We start from the raw sequence: 15,046 nt of genomic DNA on the forward strand, positions 1-15,046 counted from the left end.
GCCAGTCTTGATTACTGTTTGCCTACTGCTACTGTGCTGTATGTAGTCTTTGTATTTTCCATCTGAAGCTCTCAGAATCTGTAATGTTTTTCTTGCACAATGTCTGCTTTGTAAGGGGCCCTAGCTTTCATATCAGATAAGGAAACTTAAGCTACAATGCTGACAATGACAGTGAAATCTAAGGCCCGTTGTTACAGTATTAAGGCATTTTCACATACCTCTCAACCTCTCCGTGCAAGAAATTTGGACAAATCCAGAAATAATGGACAAAGGGCCAAAAATTGGGACAGATGTTAAATATTGCTCCTATAAACTTAGAAAGTTTCTAATTTTTAATTTATCAAACTCTTTTGACTCCAGGACTTTTCATGGAAATTGCGGCATACATTTGACATGTATTATCATGAAAAATTGCATTCCCATATTTATTTACTTATTTGTTTATTTACTTATATAACTACATTTGTTAATTTGGGTAGATTACTGATTGTCATAGGTTCATATGTAAGTACTAGGCTAGCTGCCCTTGTGGGCCACTTTAAACCTAGCTAATTTCCCATTTTGTGCTTAAAATCACCTATCCTATTTGGTTACAGAATGGCCTTACCCATCCCATAGTCAATACGTATATATTACCCCTACAGAGAATAACAAGGATCATAGCATAGATAAAGTGTCTTGGACCTTTTGTTCAGACTCAGTCATTTATTTTATATTTATCCTTATTCACAACATTATACCATCTTGTTTTAACATGTCTCTTGAGTAAGACATGTTGTGCACTTGTGTATTTACTCCTCTTGAGCTACAAGAATGTTTTATAACATCCCACCGCCCTTCCTAACAACAAAACACTGTTATTCTTTGCTCTTATCATTTTTGGTGCAGATCGTGTGCTCCTGTTTGTGCTTATGCCGCAGACCACCCGATTCTTTGTCAAACCATAAATGAGATGTGTGGAATGCAGCACATTTCCATAGAGTAATCACATGTGCAGCTAGACAATAACTTCCTTTGTCCTAGCAGTGCTGCTTCACCCTCTGTAGCCTACGCTCCGGGACCTACCTTTATGCTCTCTTTCATTGTTCTCCTGTTTCAGTTAATCTGATATCACTTCCTCCAAGTCATTTTATTTCTATTTTATATATTCTTTAATTAAATACATGATGGTCAGTGCTAATAAATAATCATTATACACGTATGTATACTTTATAAAAGCAACTTTACCTCTAACATGTATAACAAATTTTCTTTGGAACTTGTATATTTTGAAACACTGCTGTTTGTTTCTTCTTGATGGTAATCTTTTTTTTTTCAAAATATAACATTTATTCCTTGAAGGATTCTAAAAACTGAGTGGTATAATTGTACTTGTAAATATATGGATTCCCTTCAGCAGATGGTTACATCATTGTTGAAATTTACTAGATGGCTTGCAGTCCCCTGGTTAGTGATAGGTAGGTTACCTTACTGGAAGGTCAGACGGACCCATGCATGAATTAACAGGTGTTGTTTGGGTTATCTTGAGTTCATTAATAATTTTTCTGTGTTTGTCAGTGCTCTAGTGGTATTGTGAGTGTAATGGGTAGAAGATGTTGCTGGTATGCAACCTGTGAGGTAGACAGACAAAATGCAATGATTAAATAGGTAATGGTAATGGTATTGGAGATTGAGGATCATGTCACCTTTGTAGGGCAATATTCTCTTTTATATAGAATAGCCACTAGAAGGGCATGCTACCTTTTGGGTAAATACACTTCATAAATGTTAATGCAGGGAGGTAGCTTGAGAACTGAGACGATCAGGTAAGAAGGCAAGAGAGAGGCATTGAATAGAGAAGATGATGACAGTTGACACAACAACTCAACGTGTGTGTGTGTGTGTGTGTGTGTGTGTGTGTGTGTGTGTGTGTGTGTGTGTGTGTGAGTGTGTGTGAGTGTGTGTGTGTGTGTGTGTGTGTGTGTGTGTGTGTGTGTGTGTGTGTGTGTGTGTGTGTGTGTATTTCACATGGCTCTGACTCTATGAAAATACCATCACAGAGTTAGTTTCTTAATACTCTTTTCATGTCCATTTCATCACAGTTTATTAAAATTTGTATGTGTGTAAACATTCATGCCTTCTTATCTCCAACAGGGTATGCTTGCCTGTTAAAATACTGGGAAGCTTTAGACTGCCCTAACAGTTTTGTTATTCAAGTGGACATGACCAATAACAGTTAGGCACTCATAGAATCAACACCATAAATGTATGATATTATTGTCCTGTGTTAAAATAATTTGGTTGTGATGGGACTAATTGTCACAATTCAACAGATAAAACCTTCATTTAAAGTTGTCATTTTTGTGTGTGTCCAACAACTGCTGTTAGTCAACCAACTTCAATAAAGCAACTGGCAGTGGATTACCATGATTTTGTAATGACCAAATATAACAAATAAAAAATGTTTCTGGAATCTTCTGTACCATAATACTCTTTAGAGAATGGGTGGTCCATAGATGGCATCCTGATGGAAGAATGAACATCAAGTTGCCATGGAGCTCAGACTGTAAAAACTTAATGAACACCGTTATTTTACGCTCACTAAGCAGCACTTCTGCTGTTTAGTGAGTGTAAAATGTAAAAAAAAAAAGAAAATTAAAAAGTGTGTGTGTTTATGTCTGTGTGTGTGTGTAAGTGTATGAGTGCATGTGAGTGAAACCAAGATCGATCAAGCTGTTATTTTATACTCACTAAGTAGTGCTTTTGCTGTTTAGCGAGTGTAAAAAAAAATAAACAGAAAAAAAGTGTATGTGTAAAAGTGTGTTTGTTTCTGTCTATGTGTGTGAGTGAATGTGTGCCTGAAAGCAGAAGAGACTGTGTGTGTGTATATGAGAGAGACACAGAGAGAATGAACAATGAGATCGATCGAACCATTATTTTATACTCATTAAGCAGTACTTTTGCTACTTAGCGAGTGTAAAATAAAAAAGAAAAGAAACTTAAAATAACAAAGTATGTGTAGATGTCTGTGAATAAGAGTGTATGTGTGTATGAAAGCAAAAGAGACTCTGTGTGTGTGTGTGTGTGTGTGTGTGTGCGTGCATGTGCGCGCGCGCGCACGTGTGTGTGTGTGTGTGTGTGTGCGTGCGTGTGTGTGTGTGTGTGTGTGTGTGTGTGTGTGTGTGTGTGTGTGTGTGTGAATGAAGAATGAAAGCGATCCCTGGTAGCAGCAGCAGTTAAGAGGTCTGCACTCTTACCTCAACATATCTGGATAAGCATAAAATAAACGGGGGACAAAGGCACAAAATAACATTATATTTTTACATGACGCTGTTATAAAATCACAACATTACTTCAACATTAGGATTTGTGTCAGGCTCCATTTTCTGAAGCAGAAGTGTGTGTGTGTGTGTGTGTGTGTGTGTGTGTGTGTGTGTGTGTGTGTGTGTGTGTGTGTGTGTCTACATGAGAGAGATCGACCACTGGCAATAGTGGTAAAGAGGTCTACATACCTCTCGAATTTTCAGCTGAAGAAATATGGATAAATAAAAATAAAGGGAGAACAAATACTCAAAAATAGGAACACATTTTAATTGTTGTTCTTATAAAAGTTGCTTAAATAACAGGATTTATATTAGAATGAATTCTCTAAACAAAATGAAAGTCTGAAACTCAAATCTCTGTCATCATTTAGAGATATCAATCACTAATAACTGTCAACAAACCAAATGTTTTAGCAGAAAAGAACAAAAAAAAAAAATACCTAGGTATTTTTAAAGTGTTATATTTTGGATATAAAATGCTTCCTCCAACACCATTAACATATAGAATAGCAAGATTGAAGCATTAGGTGGAGGAACTATTTTATATCAAAAATATATATATATAAAAATAATATAGCACTTAAAAAAATAAGTAAATAAAAAAATAAGTGAGTAAAACACAACAATTTTATAGACAGGCCATTCTCTAAGTGCAATAATGCCCTCCAGGGTGTGTGTAATTAATATCCTCCCAGGAGTGCAGAGGCCCACCGCCACTGGGTGATAGGCATGCATTAATTACACATAAACACACACACTGTCAGGCATTATTGCTTGTGTAAAGCTTGGAACTCTCAATACTGATTAAAGCTAGATTCAATATCTGGATCATTTTTGTAAAACTGTAAAACTACTAATGGCCCACAAGGGTAGTTAGCCTAATACTAATCTATGAATATTAATCTACTAATTTATGAACCTACTGTTTTTTGTTTTCACTTTGCAGACCAAACAGTAGTATTACTTCCGAAAATGAACAAAAGTAAAATAATCAAAAAGTTCACCTCTAGAAAAAAGGTAAGAAAGAACATGCTTAAACTGGAAACTCCAGATGAAATGTCAAGCATGACTTAAATACTTTAGTGTCAGCATGGGATAAACAAGACAGACTGTGCTAACAGTGAACATAAATATAACCTCATTGGGAAGACAAAGTAACTGGCAAGTGAGAAATGTAAGAAGGATATCAGGAAGTATTTCTACATACCAGGGGAGTAGATAGCAGATACAGATTCATGAATGGGATAGGTGTGTCTAAAATGAAACAAAGGAGAGATTGGGGGGGGGGGGATCAGACAAACGCAGACCAAGGAGGGATGAAGTAATATGAAGGAATGATTTATTTTTATTTATTTATTTTTATTTTTATTTATTTTAGATTTGTTGACCGGGATAGTCCGACTGGATCAAAGTCCATTTACAGCGGAGGCCCGGGGAGATAAGCTCCAAACATATACAAGTACCAAAACAAAAATGTAGAAAATAAAAATAAAAAATAATATGAAATAAAAATGCAGATAAAAATAAAAATGCAGATAAAAAATGCTTTCAGACTAAATAGTACAAATTTACATGTAGGTTATTTCCAAAAGTACATAGGTTAATACTAAGCTAACTGCCCTTGCGAGCCATTTTAAGCTTAGCCAATTATCCCTTGTGAAACTCAAACCCTGCACTTTGTGCTTGTAAGGCAAGCACGTTAACCATTAGGCCACCCTCCTAACCCCTGTTAGGGGGTTAGGCATAGTTAAGCATTGACTAGACAAGTTTACAGGATAGAAATTACCCTGGTTATAGTCAGGAGAAATTAACAATAGCTATTAGATAAGTAAATTACATTCATGTTGTTGGCTTAACCAGGCTTGTCACAGTGGCATAACCAGTTTAATGCCAGATGTTGTTTAATTGTGACTTTAAATTGGCATAGGGAGGAGAGCATGGTCATGCCAGCTGGAAGTATGTTCCAGATTCTACCTACCGAGTTTGCAAACAGGGCCATGCCAGCAACATTGTTAATTTTAGTTGTCTGGATTCGTAGCTTATTAGATGAGCAGAGCAGTCTTGTGTTGTTATGGGGGAGGATAGAGTTTCTAAGGGCTGGTGTATTATCTGGGTTGTAGAGGATTTTGTTAGCCATTATCAGCAGATTGTACTGGATTAGATTAGGAAATTCCAGCCATCCAAGCTGTTTGAGGTTGATGCAGTGATGGGTTCTGAATGGCAGGCCTGTAGCAAACCTGGCAATGTGATTATAACAGGTTGTTAGTCTATTAAGTTCAGATTTATTTATATTGGCTAGAAGGGGGGAGGCATATAGGAGTGCTGAAAGTAGGTGGGAGCGAGCAATGGCTATTTTAGCTGGAGGGGTGAGGAAGGCTTTGATTCTCTAGAGTGACATACGCTTTTTATTGATGCTCTTGATTGTCTGATTTACATGGTGGTCAAATTTGAAGTTATTGTCTATAATGACACCCAGTAATTTTGTATTGGGGTCGGGGGAGATGACTGTCCCATCTTTTGCATTTATGGTGAAGGAGAAGGGTACAGACCTTTGGGTTGGTGGGAATACGAGCATTTTAGTTTTTTTGGGATTAAGTAGTAGACGACGCTTGGAGAGCCAGTTTTCTATGGTAGTGAATGTAGAATGGATATCCGTCTTTAAATCAGTGGGAGATAGAACTGAGCAGATCAGAGTGGAGTCGTCAGCGTATTGGATACAGCTGATGTTTGGTATAATAGTAGGCAGGTCATTAATTAAGATGGAAAACAGTAGTGGTCCTAATATGGAGCCTTGTGGTACTCCAAGTGTGTTTGGTAATAGATTAGAGAGCTTATTCTGCCAGAGGACAGCCTGTTGTCTGTTATTAAGATAGGATGTAAACCAAAGGAGAGCTTTAGGATCTAGGCAGAGGGTTTGCAGGGTGTTAATTATAAGTTGATGATCAACCATATCAAATGATGATATTAGGATAGTGGTATTCAGTCATCAAGAAGTCATTTCTCATTGCATTAAATTAAAACAGAAATGGATTTTTTCTCCCAGTTGCTCTTTGTGTTTTAAGTGGCACTTACGTAAACACAACAGATTTTTCTGACTGACGTTCTGGTGTTATACAATTAGACTAAGTGAGATGTACTCATTAGCACAGCAGCTATGGAAACAATAGAGGTTTAAATCTATTTGCTCAGAAGTAAATACTTACCTTTGAAGAGCTATGTCCCATGAAGTAACAGGTAAAAGTATAACTCCTTAGTAAATAAGAAGTAACATGCCATCTGCCGTTATTCCTCTAGCTAAATGAAGATAAAGAAAATACATAAATCAAAATAAATAAGAATGCATTTTAATTTACTACAAGTCCTGTATAATCTTTCTGAGGTAAGACTCTGAAACTGGCTATGACTTTACCCCCCCCCCAGGACCAATCACAATACCAGTAGATTGCCAGGCACCCGGTATTACTGTTGCACAGGTTAAAACAGTACTGTCCAAGGCCAATAATACAGCTTCTATGGGACCTGACAGCATACCTCTCAACCTGGAAACATCAAAAATCTGGACAAGGCCCATGAAAAATAGGTACAAATCTGTACGCTGATTAACATCTAATTTGCATACATAATTATGTAACCCCACCCACTCCAATGGAATTGTGGGATACCAACTTTCGAATGCAAATTGAAGAACAGACAACCAAAACATGGCACCAGAGTCCCCCTGCAGCCATTCCAGTGTCCTGTTACCTGGCTATTTTGCCCCATTTACCATAAACACTACTAATGTATGCATACTGCTTTATTTCTACAATGATCTGAATTTTATTTTTATATTTTACAGCACAACAATGCAGAAACACTAAAAGACATCATCTGGTAAACAAAGCAATACAGTCTCACAATGAAAATAGGCTTGACATTAAACTTTGCCCTTGAAACTCACATTCATTGAAACAGCATTGAAACCCACACACACCACATCCAAAGAAAATGCATCTGGCCAGTGGTGGATAAAGATTATCTTTGGGCTGTTTTCAAATCATTGGCCCCTTGCACACAAAACAAGAAACATTCATGTGTTCTTCTTTTCTTTATACACCTTCCTGACTTTATTAAATTATATTCCTTGTATAATACAACACACATGTTAGAGCGCATTTTAAATTAATTGTTTGAACATTTTACCAGTAATCTGCACTGTAGGCAATGAAACAAAACACATGAACCAATAATGACAAAACTGCCCAATTCAGAACTTTTCCATCATAAAAGTCTGCTTCCACACCCACACTATAAATAGAATGACAGTAGTATAAGCCATAGGCATCTTGCACAGCGTCTCGCACTTTTTTTCAATTTCATTTTTTTTTGGGGGGGGGGGGCAAAAGGTAAAAAACCAGGGACACATTTTAAATATTGCTTGTATAATTTTGTAAAGTTGCTAGAATAAAATGCTGTGCTACCATCATGCATTTCACTGGCAGGTTTTGAACCCAGGACTCTATGCACTACATTCAGAACAAAATACCACTATCCCAAATCAGCAGCTGCCTGAAAAATAGGAAGGAAGACGGAAATCATTTAGTGAATTCATTTCTCACTTCTCAACATAGCTCTTAACCTCAACACAAAAAACATGGACAAACAACAAAGCCAATAATGGGGGAATACAAATTCAGTTCTCACTTCTCACTCACCATATCTCTGAACTGTTAGCACAAAAATGTTCTTACTTCTCATCATAGGTCTCTGAACTCTTAGTACAAAAAAAAAAAAAAACCTGGACAAAGCTCAGAACATAACTTTCAACTGTTAGAGAATAAAGCTCTCAACTCACTCAGAAATGGTGGTGGCTAGGGATAGTAGGCTCTTTTTACCCTGTACTAAAGGTACAGGGTTTGAGCCTGAATACCTCTAGCCACCACGTGTATTTCCCAAAACTTGGTAAAAACAGAGTAATTCGGAACAGTTGGGAGGTCTGATACATGCATATATATATATATATATATCTATATAGTTATATGGATATATGTTGATTTATCTGAAAAGCAGCATATTGAAGCACAACTGCTCAAAATTATACTATCAAAAAAACCCCAAAATGACAGTAAACTCCATGTGGGGGAGGGATGCACCCCCATCCCTTACTAATTATATATACGAAATACGAGATAACACTACAGTGGGGAAAGGGCAAATTCCCTTACTCCCACTGTACCACAATTTCTCACATAAACAAACCAGACATGTTCGAGCAACTGACACTTATCCGGCACCATTGCTATTGTAAAGCAATTCAGCTGTACGTGATATTCCCTTACTTGCCAGCTTTTAAGGATGTATGCTGTCTTATGAGTTGTTTTATTACTGAAATAGGACAGAGGTTTATTTCCTGTGTAAAAAAGGTGTTACAAATATGTGCCATATTTTTGTGTGTAATGATAAGTTTGCATGCATTATTTCCTGTCGTATTACACGTCGGGAAGACATTATTCTTTTCTTTGCCGTTTAGTCCCATGATGATGTTGTCGACTTTTTTTTAATAAAGCAAGTGTCTCATATCCCACATATCTGAAACAGACAATGGTTCCCTTTAAAAATGTATGTATTATCACTGCAGTCCTGGAAAATCTTTGAGAATAAATCCCGAAAAAAAATCTATGATGTCAATTCTCCCCATGGTTATTCGTAATTTTTTATGCCATGTTTTCCATTGTCAAATCACCAATCTATAACTTAAAACAATAAATGTTTGGGAACATCTATGTTTTAAAAAGGAAAATGACAGTTATCATGGCATCACTTATAGTATGAGATTCCTTTTTGGTATGTAATATGAATAGTTATGAACAATTAAAATAGGACTGCAGTTAATAAATCAGAATAATCAGTAAAACACTATGTTAGAAAGTGAAAAGTAAATATGTAGTGACAGAAAAACAACAGGAGCCTCATGCATGCATTTAGAAACAGGCTTACCCATTAAATACAAAAAACGCTGCAGAGAAGCATTAATATATTAAAACTTGCCAGAGACATTTTCCTGAAATTAGCTACAGCTATGCATTTTTTTTCTGCAGCCACTTGAAGAATTATCTGGGATTTCCTCTCTGCAGATAACAGTGTAGTCATGCCAGCATCAGTTTACTGCATGTTTTTCAGCTATTTATTTTTGCAAATGGCTTACTTTTTTTGCATTAATGTTATTTTACTGAACTATAGAATGTTATGCCATATTTTACTTCTGTATACTGTTTCTGTGTGCTGACACAAAACACCTGTGCTTCATGCATTAAAATACTACTAAACGAGGCTGCCTTGGCTTCAGTGTCCTTCCCTTCCTTTTTGCTGTTGCTTTTGGCAGACCAGCCAGCAAGTATGAATTCCTGACTTTTAAATAGGTCTCCAGTTGTAAATTTGGAAAAAGGAACTGCAGATACATTCAGCATTAGTTCTTATTTTTAATGTAGAATATGGCAGTTTCCCACGTTGGAAACCATGACTTCACTCCACAAAAACAGTGCTGTTTGTGCCTAGAGAGAGAATGACCTTTTAAGTGTTGACACCTGCAGTTGATGGTTTTAACTCAATGTGCTGGTAGCGTGATGAAGAAAATGTCAGTGCATTAAAATATTACTAAAAGGGGCTGCATTGACTTCAGTGTCCTTCCCTTCCCTTCCCTTTTTCTGTTACTTTTGCCAGACCAGCCAGCAAGTATGGATTCCTGACTGACTGCAAATCTAACAGACATAGTCAGTGAATACAGATTAGATGAATGGATCACTGATTGATCAATGACTCACACACACACACACACACACACACACACACACACACACACACACACACACACACACACACATACACACACACTCTTCTGTCCTTACCTGCCTGAGTAGTTTGTTCGACTTGACGGATGAACTACAAGCCCTTCTTCTGTTCATTCGCGCCATTAATCCTTCCTCCTAGTGTTGCTGCCTGGCCGCCGCCATAATTCCTGCCATTTCAGGCGAACTGCTCAGCTTTCCTCCTAGTGTTGCTGACTTGCTGCCCGGCCGCTGCCATTAATCCCAGTTTGAATTCCCGCCGTTTCAGCCAGCCGGAAATGATGATGTGAGCTCCTTGAGCTCAATTCCGACTGGCTGGTAGCCTGGCGGAGCTGACATCATTACGCATGTGATGACGTCAGCTCCGACAGCGCGAAAATTTTAAAAATGTAAAGAAAAATCGGAAATGAAGGGGTGCCACTCGGGAATCGTGGCACCCCTTCATTTGGACCCCAAAACTCGGTAAAAACAGAGTAATTCGGAACGGTTGGGAGGTCTGCCTGACAGTATCCCTGGTTGTATTCTAGATTACCTACAGAGTGAACTGGCACCTCCCCTGTGTGTCCTGTTCAATCAAAGCCTCACCTCAGACTTTGTCCCTACCAAATAGCACACTGCTACAGTCATCCCTCTCCACAAAGGAGGAGCAACTACAGACCCTGGGAACTATCGCCCCATTAGCCTGACAAGTCTGATATGCAAAGCTATAGAACGCATCATCATTGACCTAATAAACAAGGATATAGGAAATCTCCAAACACTGGATCCCACACAGTTTGGTTTTGTGAAGGGAAGATCATGCATGCTCAACTTGGTCGACTTCTTTGAATCAGTCACTAGAGCTGTGGATGAAGGCAAGGTGGTTCATACAGCCTACCTTGATCTGGCAAAGGCTTTTGATACCATTCCCCATTCAGGAATCATATAAAAACTCACTAAGCTTGGCATCAACCCCTATATCACTAGGTGGGTTGCAAACTGGCTCACAGATAGAACCCACAGTGTGAAAGTAGCTGACTCCAAGTCAGACTGCAGACTAGTCACAAGTGGAGTCCCACAGGGTTCGGTCCTGTGTCCTCTCCTGTTTGGTATCTACTTCTCAGAAGTCCAGGCCAACACAAATGTGCTCTGGCTGACAAAGTTCACAGACGATTGCAAGTTGGGAGCTATTATTAACTCCCCAAGTGATGTTGACATCCTACAGAAAGACTTCACTGAGACCAATGACTGGTGTCAGAACCATGGCCTTAAGCTCAATGCCAAAAAAATGTGTCATCATCCCCTTTAGGAAAAACCCAGTTCCCATGAATTACTACATTGATGGTAGTCCACTGAACACAGAAGGCATTATAAGAGATCTGGGAACACAGGTTGACAGCAACCTCTCTCTTGATCACCACATTGCCACTGTGATCAGAAAGTCCTTCTGTGTGGCACATCTCATTACTAAGGGTTTTGCATCCAGGAAGAAAGAGGTCATTGTCTCCAACTACTCTTCCCTCATTAGGCCAGTCATCAAGTACAATGCCCCATTTGGCATGTACCTCACTAGACACCTGCAACAACTGGAGAGGCCACAAAAGTACCTCACAAAGAGGATCATAGGCCTTAAACACTTCTCCTATATGGACAGTCTCAAAAAACTCCAACTATTCTCTGTCTCATATCGCCTACTTAGAGGCATTGTCTGCTTGACTTACAAAGCCATGTGTGACCCAGCTCTGTTAGAAATGCTACATCTAAAGAAATCCCAATCCCTCCACACCACATGCTCCAGAGCCCTCATCCTCATTACCACAATCAACAGAATATGATGGAGGGACAGGTTCATAACCCAGAGACTGCCCATGCTATGGAACAGACTTACCATACATGTCAAGCAGAGCACCTCACTGACCCTCTTCAAGAGAAATCTTGATGAGTGGATGGGAACCAGAAAATTCACCCCGGGGATAACTCCAGTGGCTCTACTCAACAGAGTCACTAGGAACTAAGGTCGGGTGGCACTATGCCAGGGTAATCCTCTGGCTAGGCTTCTAAAGGCCCCAGGGCCATTAGCCTAATACACACTTATGAACCTATGAACCTAGGAACATACCACTTTGGGAAACTAAACATAAAAATATATTACATTCATCATACATTTCTTAAATGACACTTTAGTGAGCAGGTTAAACACTAACAGATTGATAACCAACATGAAAGCAATAACGCAAAGGGTTTGGGGATTAGTATAATGGCTATGGTGTTTATCTCACAGACACAAGGTACTTTGATTCTCACCTTTCAAGATGAAGTTATTTAGGCTTAAAATGGCCCAAAAGGGGAGTTAACCAAGTACTAACCTATAAACAAAGAACTGAGATTCAAGTGAAAACAAAATGTCTTCATTTACAGTGTTAGTTTAGGAGGCAACCCAGACTACAGGGGATTGAGCAGTCCTGCCAAATGTTATAGCAGTCTAACAATGTACTTTTGTTAGGATTACAAAATCTGACAGAAAGACAGCATAAAATATCTCAAAATAATTCACAATAAGGCATTGTTAATACGCAGAACTTGTATACTTGTCTCTTCAGGAAGTCCTTTCCCATCCTGCCTAGCCTAGCTCTCCCTGCTTTCTCCAGACCCTTCCTCTTGAGAGGTAGAAAACTATCCTCCCTAGTCAAAGGACAGGCCTAGATGGAAATTCTAGGTTGTGGAGTACAAAGCTCCGCCGCCACATTTAATTTACGTTTTATTACCATGCATCATTAAATCAAATCACAAGATAGAGCAAAAAGCTCTATTTACATACTGTTCAAATTCTTGCAACCATTTACTCACTCAACCGAGTACAGTGAGATCATATTTTGATTTCAGACACTCCTACCAGTCCCATCTGTTCAGCTTTATCCCAGCTCTAACCCAGTCCAGTGTCATTAACTCATTCGACTTAATACAGAGAGAACATTTGAGAAGGCCAACCCACTTAGGTCCTTAACCTTGAATTATCTTCTGTTTCTCCTTTTTCTCTTTCCACTTTACCAAGTAAAAAACTTTGTTAGAATCTCCTTGTGTTCTGACTGAGTGTGCTTCTCAGCTGAGAAGTATATTTTTGGCACTTTTTAACAGTTCAGAGTTGAATAAAACAATAATTGAATTCAGTTCAGAATACAGTTTGAATAAATTGCATTTATTTAAACTGTATTTACTTTAATATTGCTACACACTCATGTGCTAGCTTGCACTACACTTGAATTGTTTTTAGTGCTGTTTTAGCTATTTTTTTGTAAAGCAAAAAAAAAAAATTCTAAGCTTGTTTCCGGCCTTTCCTGTAACTAGTCTAGTCCAGATATATATTTGCTGTATCCATGACTGTTTGTAAGCTTCTGAGCCCCCCAAGCCTTTCTGTGTTGGAGGGAAGCCTTCTAGCTTATCAGTGGGAGTGGTAAGCACTAGGTAGCCTATCTACCACAAGGGTGGTTTCTGGCCCAGAAATTGTAGTTTATTGGCTGTTCGGGCAGTTTTTCCATCTCTTTCAACTTTCTGGTCTAAAAGACTGCATTTGTGCTTTTTCCTGCCTTTCCTATAGCTGGTCTAGTCCAGATACATATTTGCTGTATCTAGGACTGTTTGTAAGCTTCTGAGCCCCCCAAGCCTTTCTGTGCCAGAGGGAAGCCTACTAGCTTGTCAGTGGGAGTGGTAAGCAGTAGGTAGCCTATCTACCACAAGAGGAGTGGTTTCTGGTCCAGAAATGGCAGTTTATTGGCCATTTGGGCAGTTTTTTCCATCTCCTTCAACTTTCTGATCCAAAAGCCCATGTTTGCACTTTTCCCGCCTTTCCTGTAACTAGTCTAGCCCAGATACAGATTTGCTGTATCCAGGACTGTATGTAAGCTTCTGAGCCCCCCCAATAATTTCTGTATTGAAGGGAAGCCTTCTAGCTTATCAGTGGGAGTGGTAAGCATGAGGTAGCCTATCTACCAAAAGAGGAGTGGTTTCTAGCCCAGAATTTGTAGTTTATTGGCCGTTTGGGCAGTTTTTCCATCTCTTTCAACTTTCTGGTTTAAAAGCACGTGTTTACGCTTGTTTCCCACCTTTCCTGTAACTAGTCTAGTCCAGATACAGATTTGCAGTATCCAGGACTGTTTGTAAGCTTCTGAGAGGTGCCAAAGTCTGCTCTTAAATTTTTCCCTTAGATCTGCTAGTTATCTCCTCTCCTACACTTTTACTAGCTTTTTAGTCTAGTACTTTACCATACCAGACTTCTTGTAGCAATTATTGTAGCACACAAAATGTTCTACAAGGAAACAGCTCCAGTGCTTATTATTAATGCCCGCCCCCTCCAGGCATGTCTAAAGTTCAGTTCCCTGTGCTTTCTCCTATTAACCTGGTGAACTTGGGCATCCTGAGGCAATGTAGCAACTGCCTCATGTACACCCACAACCCTCTCCTCTTACCTCCCAACACTCAGACTTGTGAGAGATGCACTTATATAACCAAACTGGAAGCCATGCACTCTCCAGCCAAGACTGGAATAGCTGGTCAAGAGAAGAAGGTCAACACTTGCACCATACCATATGGAACACATAGCCCTCAACACACAAGCACTTCCTTTACATAAAACACAAACCACACACCCACTTTCGTGGAGGCTCTCAGTAAAAATCTACCCAAATAGCAGTGACCTCCAAGGCAGAAATGCACTCGACCACCACAACACAACACTAATCACGAGACACATAACTCTCTTAAACAGTGTGCCACTCAACCAAATCCCCTAAGGCAAAACAGCATGCCCAGCACACTAGTCATAGGTGACTCGATAGTAAGGCACATTGATGTCCCACTCGCTAGGTTGAATATGGAGAAAGTAACAGTCAGCTGTCTGTCAGGTGCCGGGATCCACCACATAACACACACACTCAGGTCCCTCAA

At 39.0% G+C, this 15,046-nt stretch overlaps 1 protein-coding gene across 1 annotated transcript in view; it reads left to right on the top strand.

The window, feature by feature from the left end:
* The window catches only part of SLC4A1 (solute carrier family 4 member 1 (Diego blood group)), a 512,400-nt gene that overhangs the window by 45,401 nt on the left and 451,953 nt on the right, over positions 1–15,046 (top strand). The gene's annotated exons all lie outside the window — the stretch shown is intronic.

This window comes from Protopterus annectens, chromosome 13.part0, assembly GCF_019279795.1.
Source record: "Protopterus annectens isolate FY-2018-M chromosome 13.part0, PAN1.0, whole genome shotgun sequence".
Taxonomy (NCBI): Eukaryota; Metazoa; Chordata; order Ceratodontiformes; family Protopteridae; genus Protopterus; species Protopterus annectens.